Source organism: Phascolarctos cinereus, unplaced genomic scaffold, assembly GCF_003287225.1.
Source record: "Phascolarctos cinereus isolate Bilbo 61053 unplaced genomic scaffold, phaCin_HiC Scaffold_4;HRSCAF=312, whole genome shotgun sequence".
Classification (NCBI taxonomy): Eukaryota; Metazoa; Chordata; class Mammalia; order Diprotodontia; family Phascolarctidae; genus Phascolarctos; species Phascolarctos cinereus.
This window is the reverse complement of record NW_027555847.1, coordinates 608,462,377-608,485,606: the sequence shown is the minus strand read 5'-3', so window position 1 is coordinate 608,485,606 and position 23,230 is coordinate 608,462,377. Positions and strand designations below refer to the sequence as shown.

Sequence of the window (23,230 nt, the reverse complement as noted above, 5' to 3'; positions counted from 1 at the left end):
GGTATAAATTAGAGGCTGTTGCAGGTTCATTAACTTTTTTAGGTTACTAGGGTATTATGAATTAACTAGCTGCTATACTTTGTTTAATGGTTTATCACTGGCCTGAAAAAATCATTTCACAACTTAAAGCACCTTGTCTAATAAATACCCCTGAAATAGCTCATTCACCTGACTTTGTCAGGGCCAATATCTTGATTCCTTAAAATATTTGATACCAAAATTGCATCTATACTTCAGCAAGGTATATTTTAGAAAGGGCAAAATGATATAAAAATAATCTTTGTTTCCTAGAATTTTAATTGCCTTTAGAGAGCATATAAACTAAACAAACAGTTATACATAGTAATATTTTTCAGCAATCTATTGCTGAAACTTTTTAAGTGCCTATAATGGGTAAGTCATTATAAATATTAGGTACAGGTTTAGATAGGAAGAAATATAAGACATAGTCCTAATTCTAAAAAATATTACAAACTATTTGGATAGACAAATTTAAGCATGAAAAATTAAATTGTAACAAAAGAGAAAAACAGCAATACAAAAAAAGAGTAGAGGAAATTTTACATTGATGACAAATGAAAAGCACTGAGAAGAGGTCTTTTGAAAGTAGATCTGTTCCAGAGCCACTAAAAGAAGCATTGGTCTCTAGAGGAAGTCAAATCAACAAGCGTTTATAAGCATTTGCTATGTACCAGGCCCTGTGCTAGGCACTGGTAATATAAATAGGAACAGGAAGACAGTCCCTGCTCTGAAGGGGTTCATGTTCTAATGGAGGGAATTCATTACATAAAAGTTCAAATGTGGTGGGGGAGAAGGTATCCAGTGGGGTGGCATTGTAGAGAAACTTCAGAGAGTCAGGAGTGGAGCTTGGAGGGCAATGAAGACAACTGGTCTGGACATATTTCTTAAAAAGGAGGTTTTGGGAGGAACTAATCAATCAGAGGAAGAGGTTAGAAAGGTAGAGTGTACTTCCAGTGTGAGAAGTCCAGAAGAGGAGTAAAATTCTAGGATGAGGAAACTTTTGTTCCATGGTACAGAAAATCCAGAGGGCAGACTTGTATTACTAAGGTGGGTTTATTTAAAAGGCATAGTTCGAAAAGACAACCTGATAGAGAAACTTCTATGAAGCTATTATCCCTCTCTTCCTTGTCAACCACAAAGAGCAAAGTATAACCCATGTTAGATGATGAAGGAAACAGGGAGTGGTCTGGTAAGGTCTCTACATGGATGAGGAGCCAGTAAATAGACCACTTATTTTGGAGCAAAGGGTTTAGGAAAGTGAAGAGTTGGATGCAAGATTTTAGGTGGGTTGGAGTTATACTATGGCAGTCCTTGACCACCAGACTAAGGAGTTTGTAAGTTATTGTGTAGGTGATGTAAGTTATTACAGATTGTTGATCAGAGACACGATACTTAAAATGATGCTTTAATAAAATTAGCCTGGCAGCAGTGTAAACAATAGAATGAAACAGAAGAAATCATAAGGCAGAGAGCAGTTAGAAAGTTATAATGGTCTAGGTCTGAGAAAAGCCCTGAACACAGGATATTAGTACAACCACCTGATGGTGGTTATGGTAGTGGACAATGAGTTGGGCCCAGGATTGAATAGGAGGAATGGGCAAGATTAGATCATATTTGGGAAATTATAAGTGCTTTCATTATTATCAAACTGAACTTTGGCAGAAAGTATCATTAAAAACAACAACAACAACAAAGAGCAACAACAACGACATGTGCTTCTAATGATATTACATGGTTGTTTATGTTGGAAATCATAGTATCTGAAGAATTAAAATTACTGATGACCCAGAAGAAAATGGAGTGGTTCAGGATGGTAGCCTGTGATGTTTTCAACATTGACCTATGCACAAGAAGTAGTACTAGGGTCAGTGAGCAAATATATTGTTAAGCTTGTCATACAATAAGAATAAGGGATAATGGCCTGAATACTGAAGCAGTAATCCTAAAATTTTTTTAAAAAGCAACAACAACAACCTAGAGAAAGGTCCCCAGTACAGTGGATAGATGCTCCATGGGGGATCTATGGGAAAACATGAGCAAGAATAGTACAAAACAAGAATGGGATTCCATCTGCAGCAATAGAAGGAATACCCGCATTGATTAAATTAAAGATGCATTAAGAACTGAATAATGGAGTTACAATAATAGCATGGGCAGCTAGGTGGCTCAATAAATAGAGTCCTAGGCCTGAAGTCAGGAAGACTCATCTTCCTGAGTTCAAATCTGGCTTCAGACATTTGCTAGCCGTGTGACTGTTGGCAAATCACTCAACCCTGTCTGCCTCAGTTTCATCATTTATAAAATGAACTGGAGAAGGGAATGGCAAATCTCTCCAGTATTTTTACCAAGGAAATCCCAAATAGGGTCATGAAGAGTCAAACATAACTGAAACAACTGAAGAACAACAACAAAATAATAGTACCTTTTCATCTTGTTTCATAATTTGCAAAGTGTTTTCCCATACATGGCCTCATTTGTTTCTCATAATAGCTCTTGCAAGACATGATTCCAATTTTACAGATGAGACTCAAGGAAATTGACTTAGCCAAGGATGCAGAGATATATAGGGACTGTGACTTCAAGCCACACGGAAAGCCATATTCTGACTCAAGTCTAATGCTCTGGGATGAAGCATTTAAAAACCCTCCCAGATGCAACTCTCAATATCAGCACAGCCATGACATCATACAACCTATCTCATTACTGACATATAATCACAAGACATCGTTTCAATGAGCTAATTTAATTCTTTCAGTGAAAACTGATATGTGATACATTGCATCAACTTTAGTCATTTCAGAATTATTTTAAAAGAATAATTTTTTAACAGTATTGAGTTTATATTATACATGTTACATATTCTTCTGCAGAAAATTCATGATGTAGGTTAGTGGGTTCACTAAGAGTCTTGTAGTAAGAATTTTTTTTTGAGCAGCCTGTGATAAGTCCAAAACTTTAAATCTCCAGTTGAACATATTTGATTAAATTCTATTCCTCACTTAAATTCCATTTATTCAAGAAACTTCTCAAAAAATTCTTTTGGAGAATGCTTTATGAGAAAGGAAGTAATGTATGTGTGTGTGTGTGTGTGTGTGTGTGTGTGTGTGTGTGTGTGTGTATGTGTGTGTAACTTCCATTTACTGTAGAGGAGCCTGACATACCTTGTGGCAATGTAGTTGTATCCTCAAACGCACTTGAAAATAACATGAGCAAGGTTCTAAGTAATTACCAGTAGATAAAGTGACAATGATATTCATGTAAGCACATGAGCCATAGTATTCACATAATTTAATGAATGACTAGAAAAAAGTCAAGTCACAGATGCATAAAGAAAAATGCATGTCAGCCACATTGCTGTTTCCTAATTATTCAGGCACATCATTCACACTTCTGATGGTGTAATTGGAAAATAGAAACAATGGTGATGTTATATCATATAAATTTGTATATGAAAATGTATCCAAACTGATAGTGAAATAACTGTTTTTAAATCAGTTTTAATCATGGAAGCTAAGAATTGGGAGTGATCTCATGAATCATTTAATACAATATCTGCCTGAACAGAATGAACTCCATAACATCCCTAACACGTGATTATCCCTCTCTGCTAAAAGGCCTCCAGTGAGAAAGAGCTTATTAAGTAACCTATATAGTGAGACAATTCTACATGTAAAGTTCATCCTGACATTGGAATACAACTTGCCTATCTGCAGATTCTACTATTGCTCCTATTTCTCTCATATGACAGTCCTTCGTTACTTAAAAATAGCAATGTTATCCTCCTTCATTCTTCTCTTATCCAGATTAAATGTCATCATTTTATGTAATCCATCCACATGCTGAATGGCTTCCAATACACTCAAGGTTTTAATCACCCTCTTCTAGAAAAACTCCTAATTGGCCTTCCTTAAATGTGATCCTCAGAAATTAATGTCTTACTAAAGATAAGGTCTGGGGAGGATGAAGTGCATATAGCAGAACATCTTTGCTCAGGATATTATTCTTCTCTTAATATATCTTGTGATCATATTAGGTTTTTTTTTTGGCATGAGTGATTAGGGGACAGGCTGTCAAATCACACTGTTAATCCATATTGAGGTATCTGTTAAGCATTTATTATAGATACTATAATAAATAATCAATCAATAGTTATTATGCCAGACACTGGACAAATTCCTGAGGATATAATGACAAAAAGTGAAATGTTTCTTGCCTTCCACAAGCTTACATTCCTGCAGAGAACATTATAGATAAGTACATAAAATATATGTACATTTTTATTTTTATAGCTGAAATAGACAAAGAACATTTGTGTGTGAAACACTGATAAAATTAGTTTAAGAAGAAAAATAGCCTTCAGATTAAAAAAAAAACTTGAGGAAAGAGGCAGACTGTTCTGAGGACCAAAAAGAAAACTGTTTCTAAGAAAAATGTATTTTAGAAGGCTTATTTGAAAACAAAGCATTTAGATAATGATGACTTCATTCACTGTGTTCAAGTTTAGATCCTTTACATATGATTATTTTCAGAGTTTTGAAGGTTATAACTGAGAAATCATGAACTGAATAAGTCTGGGGTCTACTGGATAATTACATAAAAATGGTGGGATCATCCCTAACAGAAAGGTAGATTTGGGAAATTTTACATCACAATTTATTAATAAATCACTAAACACAAGGAGGTTGTGATTTGAGGTTTTAGATGCCAGAAAGTGAAATGAAAGCTAAAAGATAAAGGTAGAAGATAGGAGATAAGAAGAAGCTGTGTGCTAGAAGAGCAAGAAGGCAGGAAGAGAGGACATGGAAGGCAATTAGAGAAGCTGTTTACAGAAGACAGGATTTAAAAGTTGCACAAACTTCACAGTTCCTTCAACTGAGGCAGGAAGCTCTGTGGATGGAAAAGAGTACTGTAGTTTTGAAAATTTTTTGGTGAAGAAGAGCAGAAACTTCCCCTATTGAAAGAAATCTCTGAGCTCTCTCTCTCTCTCTCTCTCTCTCTCTCTCTCTCTCTCTCTCTCTCTCTCTCTTTTTTGGATATAGCTGGTCACATTAGCCTAAATTGTTTAGGATCACCAAGATCCTGGTTTAGTTACCAGGAACGTCTAAGGAGCCAGACATAGCAGTACACAAAATTGGGAAGCAGGATAAATAGTCCTTCTATGACATCCCAATGAAGGCAATGTGGTATACACACTGAACACAGCTTTACTCAGGAAGCCTCGGTTTGAGTTTCACATTAGATATATGCTTTGCAAACATGGGCAAACTCATATCTCCAATTACCTCATCTATAAAATAGGGATAATAATTCTCATACCACCCATCTCACCAGCTTGTTGTAAGGAAAGACTTTTGTCAACCTTAAAGAGCTGTGTAAATTTAGTGATTATTTCTCTTGTGCACTTCTCTTTTCTATTGTGAGCCTCCCTTACCTAGAGAGTCAATGTACTCTGGTTTTTCCCTGGCTAGTTACTTGGTACTCACCACTGAAGTATTCCACCAAGATGTACTGCTTCATTTGTTAGCTCTCCTTCCTATCACCTTAGGACTCTACTTTCTGAGGTTAGCCAATATGATTTTTTAAATTATGTTTTTTTATTTTAAACTTGAATAATAAATACTCAATAAGAAAAGAAAAAGAAACATAAACTTAAATATAAAATAAGAAAACAAAAACATGTCAGAAAGTAAGAGAGGTTTCAAAATATATATTAATAAATTTCCATTTCAGGAAAGCTTATATATTAAAATGCTACATGTTGCATTAAAAGCTGTCTATTTTTTCTTTGCTTATTTACAGGTTTTCTTTTGTTCTCCGCTGTACTCTTTTTACTTTGTCCTTTCCCCATCCCTCCTCTCCTTCCCACCAATTGTGGATGTACTTATATATAGATATTGGTATATACATAAACATATACATACACACATAGAAACAAAATTTCCCCAATAATTCTATTCCTAATCTTTGGGGGTTTTTTATGTTTGTGCGTATCTTTTATTCCCACCCCTCCTGACTCCTCTACTTCTACCTACTACCTTGCCCTCCTCTTTACTTAACCTAGTCCCATCCCCCACAATGATCTCTCCCTTATCCTCCCATTCCCATTAATCTAAAGGCCCTTCTATATACCTCTTTAACCCATTCCCTCACCCTCCCCTCTAAAGAACCCTCCCTTGTCCTCTCTCTCCACCCTATCTACTTAACATTTTATTTTCTTCTAAATCTAGAAGCCTTTTATACTTTTATAAATGTATACGTATTGTTACCTCTTGAACCCATTCCCAATGAAAGTAGGTTTCCAGAACTAACGGTCCTCTTCCCCCATCTAATTCCTCTGTGTTAGTTCTTCCTCTCACACCTCATTTGTATAACTACTTTTTTTAAACTGTCATATAAACCCCAGGTCTACCACAATCTTTCTTATGAACTACCCAAATACTAATAACAATCTTAGACATGAGTTTTACATTTTACATACATAAAAATAACCAGTCTGCCTTATTGAGTCCCTTGTAATTAGTGTTTGGTATGTAGCTTATATTTCTCTTGACTCTTATATGTTGAATCTTCTATTAAGTTCATGTTTTTTTTACAAAGTCCTAAAAGTCTGACAGTTTATTAAATGTACATTTTTTTTTTCATTCAGGATTATGCTTAGCTTTGTTGGGTACGAGATTTTCTCCCTGAACCCCAGTCCTTTTGCTCTTCGATATATTGTGCTCCAAGACCTGTGATCTTTTAGTGTCACTGCTGCTAGGTCTTTTGTGATTCTAATTGTGGCACTGCCATATGTGAATTGTTTTTTTCTTGTTTCTTATAATATTTTGTCATTGATCTGGGGGTTTTGGAATTTGACTGTGGGTTTTCCTCATAAGATCTCTTTCAGGTGGTAATCAGTATTTTTTTTTCTATTTCTACTTCCTCCTCTTGTTCTAATGCTTCAGAACAATTTTCTTTAAATATTTCTAGTATTATTTTATGAAGACTTTTTTTTGATTATGGCTTTCAGGTAGTCCAATTATTCTTATGTTTTCTCTTCTTGATCTGTTCTCCATATCAGTTGTTTTATCACGAGATGTTTCACATTCTCTTTTATTTTTTCATTCTTTATATTTTGTTTTATTTCTTGGTCTCTTATGACTTCACTGGCTTCCCCTTGCCCAATTCTGATTTTCAAGGAGTCATTTTCTTCCTTAAGATTCTGGATCTCCTTTTCTAATTGGTTGACTTTCTTTTCATAATCTTCTTGTTTTTCTTGGATTGTTCTTATTTATTACTTTTTAGTTTTTTCCTCAATTTCTCTCATTTGATTTTTTAAAATCTTTTTCAAGTTCTTCTACGAATTTTTTGGGCAGGTGATCATTTGATGTTACTCTTTGGGGTAGAAGAGGTGCTCTTTTTGTTTTGCTGTCTTCCTCTGAAGAAAAACCCTGGTCTACTCTATTTTGTAGAGTGTCTATGGTTGGATTGTTTCTCCTTTGCCTGTGCCTTTTTTTTTTTGTAATAACTTAATTTTTTTGGGGGGGAGTTCTGGTTTGACTTTATTAGACATAAAGAGCTTAAGAATGGAGTATGCAATGGCAGGAAAGTGGGCTGGAGAAGGTTTAAATGGGGCTAACCCTTAAGCAGGAGTGTAGGGGGATTCCTCAATGCTAAGGCAGGGGAGGAGAGGAATAGGGGAAAAATGGGAGGGAGGAGAGGCAGGACGGGGTCAAACTCAAAGAGGACAGGCATCAGGCAGGAAGCTAGTAAGAGCGGGCTCAGAAAGGAGCTTCCCGGGAACTTCGAGCGGCCATCAGTGCCCGTTTCAGTTGCTCCTAGGTGACAAACATCACTACATTCCAGGAGCCCAAGCGGAGGAAGGAAGGCATGAACCCTTTGTAGAAGGCTTGGGGTCCCCTCTTCCGAAGTATAGTGAGGGCATAGTGGCCAGCCCTAGCATATTGGCCTGCGGCAGAGTTCATGTATCTTGTCTTGACCACGTCCACAGGGGAAGCAATGATGGTGGTGCAGAAGTCAGCCCCAAAGGCTGATGTGAAGTGGCATGGAAGGTCATCACTCATGAGGTGGGCCTTCAGGAGGGCATCTTTGATGATATCATAGGTCACTAGCTCAGCACAGTTGACAATAGCATTGCGGGCAACATTGGGTGAAGTTCCTTTCCATAGGCCTCGAAGCCCCTCCTCTCAGGCAATAGTCATATAAGCATCCATTGTGCTTACCTTCGGCTGCTGCCTGCACGAGCCTGGGCCTGGAAACGTACCTTAACCACATCTGTGGGTTGGGCTGCGCCTACTGCCAGTGCCCCTGTGGTGCAGCCTGCCAGGAGGCGGCTCTCAATGCCTGCATGCTCTGATTCCTTGGTGTAGAACTGCTTGACAGAGTCATAGAGGCCAATTTGGACAGAGGCAAAACTCATCTGGCGCTGTAACCCAGCTGCCAGCCCATTGTAGAGGCTGCCAGGGCCCTCAGTCTTCATCATAATCAGAATGGTGCCCATGACACCCCGATACTAGGCAGCGGCAGAGGAAGTTCTGATGGCTCCCTGGCTCTCTCCCTGAGTCTGCAGCCGGACTTTGGTTGTGTCCAGGGGGAAGGTGATGAGGTCAGCGACGCAGGCAGCGGTGCCAGCCCAAAGGAACTTTACGTGGCTGTTGGGGGCACGTCTGTAGGCTTAAATCCAACCATGATGATGCTGGCTTTCTGCTACTTCCCAGGAGGCAAAGGAGAAATGGAAAGATAGCCTCCATGATTGAGCAAGACGAGATAGAGGAACTCTGCCGGAGTCCTGATTTGGAGGGTCTCACGATGACGGCACCTTGATCAAGCTTCTCTAAGGGTGTCCCGCTCTTCAAAGTTGCTCACGGCAACCATGGCCCACTTCCTTTGATTTTCCATAGAAAGTTGTTGGAAAACTGAACACCTAATGATCATACTATGTGGCCTAGACCGTAGAGGAAAGCACGAGGAGGAGGCGGCGGGAGACACTAGCCTGCAGCCGAGTCCGGCGTCTGGTGGGCTGGAGGGGCTGCGTCGCTGATAACTCTCAGTCTCGGAGGAGGTTGAGCGCGCACTTGTAATAACTTAATTTTTGTATTCACCTTTGCCCCTGGGGTATGTGGAATGGTGCCTCTGGCCTCAGATCCTAGTTCTCCTCTCTGACCTTGAACCCAAATCAAGACTTCAAGCCTCCTGTAAGTGCCTACAGCCAGCAGCTTCTCAGCCCCACTGCTTCTGTACTCATCCGGCACGTGCTGGTTCCTTCCATCCCCCTCCCCCATTGCATCTCCAAAGCACAGTTGGTCTGGTGTTCCTTGTTAGCAGAAGTTCCCTTGATCTTCCCGGCTCAGATGCCCAACTCCCCTCACTGTCCTGGTGATAAAATTTCCTGTGTCTGGGGTTGAGGCAGCCTCCCCACATAGCCAACTCCAGGGCTTGCTGCTTATTGTTTAAGCAGACCCTAACCTGGAGATGTTTCTCTTCACTGGGACCAAACTTCCTCATGGTATTTTTCTTCAGATCTTCTTTGATTGTCCCAGGAGGACTTGTACCCCTATCCTTATTTATTTTTACAGATCTGTGTTTTACCTGAGGCACTATTTTATTTCTTTTGTGGAGGAAAATCTTGAGAGCTTGGAATTTGCTGACCTACTCTACCATCTTCCTAGAATCCTTTCCAATGTCTGAGCTTTTTGCCTTTTAGTGCCATAAACTGTTAAAGATATGGCAAATCTCTCAGGGATCCCTGCGTTTCTCTTTATAGTCCTCCAAACTTAAGAGAAGAGGAAGAAGTGAAACAATAGACTTTCCCACTCTCTCATTGGGAATTAGGTTGATTTTTTGTTGTTAAATGAGTGAAACTTTACATCAGAAGCCTGCCAAAAGAGCTAGACACTGCTTCAGTATCTCATCATTAGGAGAGAAGTGGTTTTGCCTTGCAAATGACAGACATATCAACTCTTCTTTTAAAAGATCAAGGGCATCATTGCTTGCAGTCCAGAGTTGAGTTGTCCCTTGTAATACAGTTTCCCCTACTCACATGCCTCACTGCTAGGTATCTATAAATGTATGATTACTCCACCCATGGACATCACGTTCACTGCTTGCAGGACAGTGTGACAGGATTATAGGTGAACTCCTGTATTTTAATTATTGCTTCTTTTACATTTTATTGAGCACATATCACAACAATTCTTACATTTCCCTCATTAATGAGTAGCAAATGTTTCATGTTGAAGAGTTAATTATATTATTGTGACTTTTTGTGCAATTGGAAAGCACACAAGTTGGAGTTCATGAACTACAGAGACAAATAGTAGGAAGTTATTCTTTGCACACCAAGATTAGCCCTAGGATGCTGAGAGAATAAATAGTAGTAGTACAGTTGCGGTTGGGGCCAGTTTCAGTCAGTTTAAAAGCTAGGAGACAGGAGATAGAACGTCATTGGAGGAGCCCCAAGAAGGCCAATTAGTCCAAAATGTAGAACACTGGAAGAGAAGCAATGAATTACAAAGTTGGAAATGTAGAATCATAGAGTTAGAACTGCAAGAAACCTTAGATGCCATCTAATTCCACCCCTTCTCATTTTACAAACGAGGAAACTGTGACTAAGATAGATGAAGTGACTTATCCATGGTCACCCAGCTAGTGTCTGTAAGGAAATAAAGTTGCCTTTCACTGGAAGGACATGATTGTCATAGGTAGGCTGCAGCAGATTTAAAAATATTACCAGAGAAAAAAAGCGTTGTCATCACAGACAGCCCATGTCCACCATTATTACATTGTTACAGGATCTTTAAGTAAGCCTCTTAGGAAGTATGGTGGGTCCTCTATACAGATTGATGTGAAGTCATGGGCAAAAGTTGGATAGGTGGAGAGGGCTTAAGTGACTGGAGCCAATAACACCACTGATTATATAGCAGATGCCTGGTTATCATCAAAGCACTATTTGTTCATCATAGTGATAGCAGATAGATCAACAAGAGACATAGTATTGACTTCAAACATGTATCAGTCTGTTAATCAATTAGGTTTCTCTTTATGACTTTATACTACACTACAAGTAAACCTTCTTTTCCATGAAGAGGAATAAAATATTTCTTTTCTAGGCCCAATGATGCTTATTTGTTTGTGACTCAGCTTTATAGTCTCCATTCTTTCAGTGTTTGAATTTTTGACATTTATTTTATTGAAATTTAGTGGCCATCTTTGTCTGAAAGCTTCTGAAGCGGGTGCATGCATATGTGCATAATAAACTCATTAATGTAAGCTTCCTGATCTCTATCATCAATCAAAGTCATCATAAGATATGCAAGGAGTTATTCACAGTATTATTTTTCAACAGCTTTGTTCCTCATGGGGAACTTTGATGTAGGCAGAACTCTCTAATGTGCTCTAATTTTAAAACTATGATAAGCATTACTAAGCTTCAGTATGCATTTTGGTGCAGATCTCTACTGGAAAATTAATCAAATTGGTAGTTGAATGTACCTTAGTGAAAGTATAAGTGAATCATTTCATCCAAAAACAGAACTCCTACGGAATTACATGGGACATACAGAGTGCAATTATTTAAAAAAAAATAAGTCTGCATGTATACAAAGCATATGATTAGAGTTCATTTGTTAATTTCTTTTATTTTTCTTCATGCTATTATGTTAGCTCTATCTTGTGGTGATGTATGGATACTGCAGTTGTTTAATTATTACTTTCAGAAAATATGCCCCAAATAATGCAGTATCTTTTCAGTTTTGCTTTGCTTCCATGGTTATAGAATTATTAATTTAATTAAAGTGATTTAATTTTTCCCCTAAGCTATTATGCTTTCTGATGTGTTGTAACATGTCTTTTTTCCTTTGTGTTTTCTGTGTGAAAATGATCTTATTCCTACCAAGAATAGTTCTTGAAATAGAGAATATTAATTCCACATGTTATCTGGAATTGCATTAATGCATAACAAAACATATAAGTTTTAAAACAATGTTTAAGTGCCTATTATTAAATCTAATAATCAGATTAAATTCTATACCACACTAATTTTTCAATCCATCATCAGCACAGACATTGCAGATGAATAGTTAATTGGACCTAGATTGAGTAGGATGAGGAAGTTTGACAGAATTATATTTTTGAAATTATATAAGGTTTTCAGTGATCCTAAACTTTTCACTTCAACAAACCCAATATCGTCAACTCTAATATTATACTAATGATGTTATATAGCTGTAGATTGTGGAAGACCATATTTCCATAAGAATGAATATGATAACCCAAATAACAATGGAAAGATGAATGATGATTGTTAATAGTCCCCTTCATGTTACCCAAGTTCACTTCTGTGCTAGGAACTGAGTTAAAGGCATTATAAAGGGCAGCTTTGAACAGAAAAGGACTTGTAAAAATCATGTAGTGGGAATGAGTGACAATAGTCAGACATATCTAATGGCATAGCAATACCCACAAGATGCTAAAAGTATAAAACTAAGAACTTTAGTAACTTGGGCTTATGCTTGAAAGAGAATTTATCCTCAAACATGGATAAGAAGTTTATAGCAGGATGAGGAGGAACAGATAGATTGCAAAATATACTAGAAGTCAATGTAGAATGCTATATTTGGAGGCAGAAAGATCAGAGTTCAAATACCACCTTATACACTATTTATATGACCCTAGGCAAGTCATATAATCTTTTTGAAACTCAGTTTTTTAAGAGTTTAGTCTTGATGACTTCTTAAGTCCCTTCCACCTTTAAATATCTCTACTCATATTTGTGAAACCATGGATTGGCTTGAACAGCCAAGTACCAATTATTTAATAATATTTACAGACACATCTGGGTACTAGCAGTAACAGACCATGTTAATTTGGGCATTAAATCTTTTAATAAAGTGATTGGCACTATTTTTTATATTATGACATTCAAAATCCATTGACACAATAACATTTTCATGAAAAAGTCTTCATATAGACTGCTTTCATGGATTTCAGGTTTGGTACCATATGTCAATCATGTCCTAATTATGACCTAAACATATTACGGAATTGCAAAAACACTTTGAATAGTAGGAAGATACCTGGAGTGCTATTTGGGTTACCGTAAGTATAACACTCCATATGTGACTTCATATGATTTCTCCAAATGGGATACATCTCCACTATACTCAGAGACACTTTAGGGGCTTACCAAAAGAGATCATATAGCGTATTAAGAGTTATAGAATACAAAGACCTAAAACTCATGCTGCTAATAAATGAATGTATCAACTGCTACCCCATCAGAATTATGATTGTTCAGTGAATCTTCTTCTTGGGAAAACACTATATAGTTTTAAAAAAATAGTATTAAGTTGGACTTATGTTTTCACCATTGTAGAAAGGTCCTAGAGAGGAAGTCTTTCTACCAATATAGCATGGCACCTGCCCTGCAAACTAGTGGCCTTAATCTAGGACAATTAGAGGACAAGTGGCTTATCCAGGACAACAGAATCAATATACATATCAGAGGTAGAATTTAAACCCAGTACTTTTTAATTCCTACACTCACATTCCTTTCCAATACTATCTGATGGGAAGATGTAATAAATTACCAAGAGGGACCAACCACGTAGCCATATAGCATGTAACATGTGAATAGATATTTCATCAGACCAGTTTGTTCAGGAGTGCCTCTCGTCTTTGTGCCTAAAGAAAGTTAGGCCTACACCTCTGCATTGTAACAAAATAACTTCATGGAACCACTGTCTGTCATTTCTTATTTCAGAGAGCTTGGAAAGAGTTTAAGTGTCTCATTACACTAAACTGGATATAGGAAAATTAGGAAGGGGATGAGAAGATGGTATTATATACTATATTTAGATTTTATAAATATCAAGTCATACCTAGAGGCTGATCAATACTATGAACACGTTTAAGCACTAAATGGTGATAATTTTAACTTCTCTTCCTCTACACTAGGGAAGTAAAAAAGTAAAAATGGAAAGTTTCTGAAATAGTTTTTGGCACAAATGGATATGAAATAAATACTACTCTTATGATCAGAACTTCCTATGAGAAAATGCAATATATGAAAACCCCAGTTTTCAAAGTAGATAAATTAGGGTATGATTACTAACTTTATAAATGTAGGGTTCCTTTCCCAAGCTCCCCTAGTGCATTTAAATATGATGTCTAAATTTACAGGTATTTGGTTACATTTCAGGAATGTGTATATACATATTTCAGTTATGTCAGGAACTTAACTATTGGCAAATGTGTATTTAATTTGGTGTCTCTGTAAGTACTGTTGTTTCTGTTTCAATAACCGTGTGTCCCCTTTACAGATTTTTAAAAATGAGATCTTTTTCCTATGATCATTAAGTTGATAGAGGAATGAAATCTAACTCATCTGGGAAGCAGGTGATATAGTGGAAACTCTACCGGTCTTAGAAAGAAGGGAGTCTTGGCTTCAAATCTTGTTTGTGGTGCTGCCCACCTTTGTGTCTTTGGGCAAGTCATCTTTCTGAGTCTTAGTTGCCTCACTTGCAACTAATGGGATAGTTGTACCTGAAGTACTTGCCTCACAGAAGCATGAAGATCAAATGAAGTAATGTATTTGAAGTCCTTCACAGGTCTTCCTGATCTACATAAATATCAGTTTTAATTATCATCATATCACTATTGTGTGATGCATTGCTTGATCATCTTTGGTGTGACAATGACCTTTTTTGATTATATAGTACAAATAGTACAAGGTGAGATCACAAGTTCAGTTCTTTAGAAAGAGTAGCCTTTAAAAAGATTCATTGAATTGATAACCAAAGTATCCCATGAAGTTATATTTCTTACTATTTTGGGGGACTTCAGGAAACTAACACTATCATCTCCTTTATTTTAAATTGAAAAGAGTATGTTAACTCCCCTATTTAGCTACCCTTCTTTATGATGCCTTATTTTACTTATGTAATAAAAACAACAAATACGATAAACAAAATCATAAGTTTTAAAGATTTGTACCTAAATATAAAGAGGATTCACAATGTGTTGTCATGGGAGCAACATCTACCTCATGCAGGCTAGATTAGTTTTTCTTTAAGAGTTATCAAAAAAATAAGATTTAATTGATTCACAGAACTATGGCTCAATCCATTGATTTAGCTACCTGGATATTGAAGTACAAAAGCTAATGCACAAGCAAGGGGGTGTTTCTGTCTTAGGATTAAGACAAGCTTTGGATCAATAGGCCAGCATGACAAAACCAAGGATAGAAAGGCTCTATCCAACTGAATCAATGCTGTATCCTAACTAAATATTTTTTTCACAATATGAGTAAATAAATTTTTTTTTATCATTTCCTTATAGTCCTGAACCTGTGCCACAGACCAATTAATCAAACAATATATGTTTATTAAATACCTACTGTGTTCCAGTAACTATTCTAAGTACTGGAAATAAAGAGACAATAAAAAGAGTCAGAAGACAGTCTTTACCCTCAAGAAGTTTACAATTTAATGGGGAAGACAACATGCAAACAAACATACACAAGGCAAGCTATATACAGGATAAATAGAAAATAGTTAACAGATGAAAGACATTGGAATTAAGAGGGGCTGGGGAAGGCTTCCTGTAGAAGGTGAAATTTCAGTTGGGAATTAAAGACCCGGTCTATAACAGTGTCCAAAAAAAGCCATACAATTTCATAGACTGTTTGGTCACTCATTCAATTCAACAAATATTTTCAATGGAGATATATAGCTAGATCTAGATATATAGCTAGATACAAATACCTATATATCTTCATTGAATGTATACACACACATACACACACATATCTCTTATTATACTTGTGATCTCACCTTTACAATACTCTTTTTTTTTTTGAGGATTAGCAAAGAAGTCTAGAAAATCAACTCAACTAACATTTATACATCCAGTAAAGGTGAAATACAGAAAAATTATTTTGAGAACTTGGCAAACTCACTGCAATCAGAATAACTATATACCTTTGACACTCAGCCATGCCATTTCATAGGTGGACATTAGAGAGACTAGTGTGCAAAAATGGAAAAATTATCTGGATAAGATAAACATATATTAACATAATATAATACATAATATTTTATACCTTCACAATAAATCCATCTGTTTTATCTCAATGTTTCTGAATATCTAGGAAAAAGTCCTGAATTTCTGTTAAGAACATATAATTTCAGGAACTTACTGTCCAAGCTTCTAAAAAGATATATTTCTTCCATTCAAACCTGGTACCATTTATTGAGATTCATGAACTAAGAAAGGGAAAAACAGTTAGCATGAAATAATTATAATGGTTTCCAACTAACCCATACCATGTTTATTTTTCTATTCAGAGAGGTCATGCTCTCATTTGAAATTTTCTTCTTATAATAAATAAGACAGTAAATATAATATTCAAAGTAAGTAGAGATTGTCATACTATTTAATCTGTGGACATTGTCCAGAGTATCTTAAATTTAGAGCTAGAAGATACTTTGGAGGTAAAAGGAACCTAAATCAAGAAGGGGAAAGAAAATAAAAGTCATTTATTTCACACATCTCTCATTGTATTGATGAGGAAACTGAGGATCAAAGAGGCAAAGTTATTTGCTGGAGACCAACTTAGGAAGTAAGTAGCAAAACTGGGACTTTAATTCTTCTGGCTATAAATTCAGCATTGTTTTCACTGTCCTGCTATATAGTTAGGGATGTATAAAAGATATTTTGGTTTGCAAAATAACTTTAAGAAAGCAAACATCTTGGGAACACTTCTGTTTTGAATTTAGAAATTTGATTTGTTCAAAGCAAGGAAGATGAAGGTCACAAGGTTTATGATCTCTACTCTGACTTTTGTTGTCTTGTTTCTGAGTTAATTTGAATGATAATTTTTGGGGCTTGGAAAGAATCTTTTTGAAAAGTCCTTTTGTTGAGTGGTGTTCCCCTCATCCACTATTTAAAGGGGACCCAGGCTATTGAAATAGCAATATGAAAGAAGTTAAAATACATATATTTGGACCATAATTCAGGTAGAGTTTGGACTCTAAATAACTGATAAAATGCCTAACAGATTCTCTAACCAATCAGTTGGCAGCAACTGGCTGGAACCTGCATCATAAAATAGGTCAAAGGAGATTCTGGGGTTGTAAACTGTAGATTATCAGACATTTCCCTGTTCAGCAAAGACTATATTACAGATGAAGACTTGCAGCTATGAATAGAGAGTAGCTGGGATAAAAATGATGAGAACACTTGAAACAAATGATTGATTATACTTTCTAAAGTTCGTGATAGAGAAATCAAGGAAAGCTGGACATAATCTGACATTTTCCCTGTAGTTGGGAAGAATAGATTTCAATAGTCTACAATAGCTTAAAATAATAGGTCACAGTATCATAAATCAGAAGCCATTTAGTGTAGCCCTTTCTTCTATCAGATGGTAAAACTGAGGTCCAGGTATATTAGGTTCCTTGTCCAAGGTCAGATAGTAATCAACAAAGGTAGAATTTGAACCCAAGGGCTTCAGACTCCAGAGTCAGTTCTTTTTCTACTGTCATATATTTAGAAGATGAAAACATAGGGTCCCATGAACTAAAATCATATGGGGAAAGTTAGCCCAGAAAAGACAGGAAGCTCTCAAAAACAGAATTCTGCAGACATAAAGAAAAATAATTCCTATGAGAATGGAAAAAAAAATGAACATGGAGATTGTCTGTAGAGACTCCTACGGATACCAGGAGAAATCATCAACCAACTTAGGTTTTTAAGATACATACAGAGGATGGAAGAGAAGGCAAGAATGATGGATGAATACAGAAGTATTCTTTGCCACTACATGAACAACATTGAAAGAACTCGGAGGTAGCTGAGGATGGCAAAGAAAGCTAACAGCAAAAACAAAAAAAAATCTTTTAGGCTCTTTAAAAAAGAAAAGATGAAGAACAAATAAGGCATAATAACAATTTTGAGAGTGAATGGGATGATGATAATGGATAACAGCATATGATTTGGACTAGGAATTTGCTAAAGTTTCTTCCAACTATGAATTCTAGAATTTTGCGAGTTTGCTTATTTTTCCTTCTTTCCTCTTAGGGAAAATTATCTTTTTACTGGAAAGGACAGACTCCCCCAAAAAAACCCCTCAAAAATAAAAAAAAAATTGGAAGTTGATATTCCAAATAAGTAATGGGAGCATGAGACTACCTGTTGTTCAATAGTTTCTGTGATGTCTGACTCTTTGTGACCGCATTTGTGTTTTTTTTTTTTTTGAAAAGAACACTGGAGTGGTTTGACATTTCTTTCTCCAGCTCATTTTAGAAATGAGAAAACTGAGTCAAACATGGTTAAGGGACTTGCTCAGGGTCACAAGCTACTCTGAGCCCAGATTTGATCTCACCTTTTCCTGACTCTAGGCCCATTCCATCCACTGAACCACATAGCTGCCCCTAAGAAAGTTCACGTAATAAGATAAAGTCATTTGACCCAGATGAACTGTATTACAGGGGTCTAAAAGAACCAATGTATGTGATTGATGAACTGATGAATTATGGTTAAAAGATCATTGAGGTAGAAAACATACTAGTGCTTTCAAAAAAAGGAAAAGAATAGAAATCTATGAGCCAGTGAACCTGACTTTAGTTCTTGGCAAAATTCTGGAAATAATGCTTAGTAAATGGCTAAAAAAGGAAGCAGTGAATCTACATAATGACTACAACCATTTAAATGGGAAGAATAACAAAATGCAAATGGATGCTATGTAATTGTAATGATAAACCTGGCCCTGAGGAAGAAATAGAAAATCCACCTCTTTCCCACCTTTGAAGAAATGGTGTTCTATGAGTACAGAATATTGAATAAAATGTCAAATTTGGTTGCTGTGTTTGTTAGTTTTGCTAAACTGCTTTTTTATTTGTCTATCTTTTAAAAAATCTTTGTTATGAGGGATGTTTTTCTAGGTATGGGATGGGGTAGGATATATTTGTAAATTAAATTGGTGCAAAAAACCCAATAAAAATCAAGAGAAGGAATGATTACAAAGAACTAGTATGACTTCATTAAGAGCAAGTCGTGTCTGACCAACCTTATTTTCTTTTTTAACAGGGCACTAAAAAGGTAGAGAAAGGAAATTATGTGGATATAGTTTACTTTATGGTAAGGAATTAATAAAATCTTTAAGGGTATTCCTGTTGAAAAGATGTAGAGATGTGGTGTGGATGACTGTTAAATAAGAGATTGGACTGGTTGCGAGACTAGATGTAGAGAATGGTTATTAATGACTTGAAGTCAGCTTGGAAGTCTCCAGTGGAGTACCCCAATGATCTGTGTTCAATCCTGTGCTATAGAACAAGAACAAAAACTGCTCAATTTTTGTCATTGTGTCCCTCATGGCTAACATAGTGCTTGGACCATAATAGATGCTTAGTGCAAGATTACTGAATTGACTTGATGTTTAACATTTTCTTTCAATGACATGATAATCATATGGATGGAATTCTTAACAAATTTATAGACAGCACAAAACTGGGAAGTATAGCTAAGATACTGCTTGATAGTGTTGAGAGCTAAACAGCTCTTGACTTGCTAATATGTTAGGCCAAACTGAGTGAGGCGAAATTGATTACCAAAAAGTGTATTCATAGAGGGTTAAAAAATTCACTTAATAAGTAAAAGAAGGGAGGGGTATAGTTAGATTGGAGTTTGTCTGAAAAAGGTAAAGGGGTCTTAGTAGGATACCATCTAAATATATAAATAGATATGACAGACAAAACAAAACAAAACAAACAAAAAAACAAAAACCAACAATGTGATATTGGGTTACCTGTAGAGAGGCACAGTTTATAGGATTATCCTACTGGACTCTACAGGCCAACATGAGCACATCTGGAAGATTGTGTTCAATCTTCTCTTTCCTCCTTAACCTCCAGCCCACTAGTTACCTTATGTCCTCTTGGATTATAATCCCCATGAAAATAGAGGCCATGACTTCTCTTAGCTTTATGTGTCTCCAGGTACCTAGTAGAATGTTCTGCACATAGTCAATATAAGATGAACCTGTGATTTCACTTGAGTGAAATCCTGTCACAGATCACAACCTACCTATTGTTGAGTATATACATTATTGCAGAAGGGAAGTGATTTGCTTGCAATTTCTCACCTAGTAACTGTCAGAGGATGCTGGATTGCAGAATGAATAAGGTCTCAGACCTGGAGTCAGGAAGAGTCTTCTTCCTGAATTCAAATCTGGTCCCAGACATTTACTAGCTATGTGACTCTAGACAAGTGACTTAACCCTGTTTGCCTCAGTTTCTTTATCTGTAAAATGAGCCAGAGAAGGAAATGGCAAACTACTCCAGTATCTTTGCTGAGAACACCTCAAATGGGGCCACAAAAGGTCAGATGTGATTGAAAAACAACTACAGAACAAAAAACTGTCAGAGACAGAATTTTAACCCAGTTTTCCTGACTTCAAATCCACTACCCAGCTATTAAGCAGAGCTGTCTCTCTTCTGAGAATGGTTGGCCCTTCACAAATGTTTGTTGAATGGATGATTTTTTTTAAGTAATGTTCTGCTTGACCTCTGTATTAGTTTGTCATTGTTAACCTGCATAATCTTTGGACTTTTCCCCTCAAGAACAGAGACAGACCTCTTATGTAAAGGACATGTTAAACCATCAAAGCCTGTGGTGATGTCACACCTTTCATTGTAAATTTAAGAAAGGTATATTGTTGTCATCATCAACTCTTGTTAATGTCTTGGGGATTTATTTTGTCATCAGTTCAACTTTATATGGATCCTGATCTCAGGTACACCACATGGAACTGTCAAGTACTCTCTGGAGTGAAAGCTTTCTGGAGTTTTCTCAGAACTGCTAACCACAGCCAGTAATTTACCCTGGGCTATTCAAAACTGACAGAATCCCTTACTTGGCTTTAAAGAAAAAAAGAGTCAGATTTCAATATGGAATAGACCAAGGATGAATCCTTCATGTTTTGAGGAAAGCATCAATGGCAACTTTATTATTACAATATTCACTTCAAAAATAAGTTTGCATTTTTTTCAGACTGACTAGTGCATTGTGGGTAGTCATCATCATGAATAGTCATTTTACTCCTGCAAAAGATAGCAAAGAAAAAAAAAATTAACCCAGAAACTGTGTGACTGCCTAACACCAACTTTTCATGGCCTCAGAGTTAGGAAGACCTAGGGTCTCGTCCTACCTTTGATGCATATTGGCTATGTAGTCCCCCCAGACAACTCTTTTGTAAGTCTGAAAATTTCAGAGCAGGTGTTGATCTGTTTTGGAAGATGAAATTTCCTCAGTGGGAGTTCCCTACACCAATTAAACATGCAACATTGAAATCACAGATCTAGTCTGAAAACAAAAATGGAATGGGCTAACCAAGAGTTTTATGCTGTTTCAGCTCACCTCTGTAATATGAATGGAGTCAGCACTAGCCCACGTCTGAAGTTGCCTGTAACCATTATGCTCTTTGGGACCTGGCTGATCCCCACTGTAGGCTACATGTAGCTGTATCACAAGTGATTTGTTTTTGTTTGTTTCTTTTTTATCCTGAAAGATGCTCCAGATATGTGATAGCTATCTGCCTTGGAACACAGGCTTGCCATTTGTAGGTGGGACTTCAGGCAACCCAACAAACCTTGAGCTTTTGATGAGAGTACACTAAAGAAGTGGAGATCTAGTATAGCATGCTAGAAAGAGGTGAAGCAACTAGGTGGCTCAGTAGATAGAGTGCTGGGCCCAGAGTTGGGAAGATCTGAGTTCAAATCCAGTCTCAGACACTTACTAGCTGTGTGATCTTGGGCAAGTCACTTAACTTCTGTTTGCCTAGGAAGCAGCTAGGTGGCTCAGTAGATGGAAAGCTGGACCTGGAGTCAGGAAGACTCGAATTAAAATCTGGCCTCAGACACATACTAATTGTGTCATTTAACCTCTATTTGCCTTAATCCACTGACAAAGAAAACAGCAAACCACTTTAGTATTTTTGCTAAGAAAACCTTATGGACAGCATGGTCAACTGGATATGACTAAAAGGCTGAACTGCAACAGCAACAAAGTGACCTGGTTTGGTGAGGATATAAATACTTATTGAACTGAAAATGTTACTTGATACAGAGTCCTTGAGGCCCCTGACCATCACCCAATATCTAAATCTAGTAACATGAAATAATCAAATTTTCAGATGATGTGAAGCTGGGACAGAATTAACATATTAGATGACAAGAGGTGGCATTAAAACGATCAAAACAGAAAAAAATAATAGTGCAAATGCAACAAGACATACATGTCTTTCAGGTTTGTGAAGCATTTTGCATACAACTACCCTTTGAGCTAGATAGTACTGATATTATTATCCCCATTTTAAAGATTAGGCAGTTCAGGTTATGAGATGATCAGTGACTTGTCCATAGTTGCACAGCTACATCTAAGAAGAGGAGTTTGAAGTCAAGTTTCTTATCTCCAGACCAAGTATTTTTTGCATTCTGTGACCCAGCCTATTCCAAAAAAACAAAGCAAGGGCTTAAAGTCTCTCCAAGGTTCTCAATTTCTGCCATGTTTTTCTTCCATAACAGGTAAGCATTGCTGAACCACTTCATTGCCTGCCTATAAAATCTGTTCTGTAGCTTTGAACTTACTGGAATTATGGGGACATTTTCTAGAATGTCAAACAGTTATTGACTTCTGAGTCTCTGTTAGTACATTACTATGAACATAAAGTTCTGCTATTTTTTTTAAACTGCTGATGCTTAATCTTCTAGTGCTACAGCTGTGCTAGTTAGAAAATGCCAGGTGGTACTGAGGCATCACTTGCTTATACTTTAAGAAGAATGTCACCTACAGAATGAAATGATGCACAAATTGAAAAAAGAAACCTTGCTGTCATCACAAGAGTCATGAAGTTCCACAACTCATTAGGAAATCCTAAAATGTCATGCTCCCCGTCCTTTACTTATGTTATTTCTCCATCTCTGAATTGGCCACTGTCCTCATCTTGCCCTGATAAATTCCTATACATCTTTTTAAAAACCTAGTTCAGATATCATCTTGACCAGGAAACATTCCCAGATTTTCTCACTAGGAAATGACCTTTCCCCTTGGGTTTGACATAGTGCTTTGGTAATACTAATGAACTCTGATAAAATGCTATGTATTTTGACTATTGCTGTTTCTATCTGAGCTGTAGAAGGATAGGACCTTTTCT

At 36.8% G+C, this 23,230-nt stretch overlaps 1 pseudogene; it reads right to left on the bottom strand.

Annotated features, from left to right (window-relative positions):
- Positions 1 to 7,766: 7,766 nt before the first annotated feature.
- On the bottom strand, positions 7,767 to 8,960 carry LOC110193579 (dicarboxylate carrier UCP2 pseudogene; annotated as a pseudogene).
- Positions 8,961 to 23,230: the final 14,270 nt, after the last annotated feature.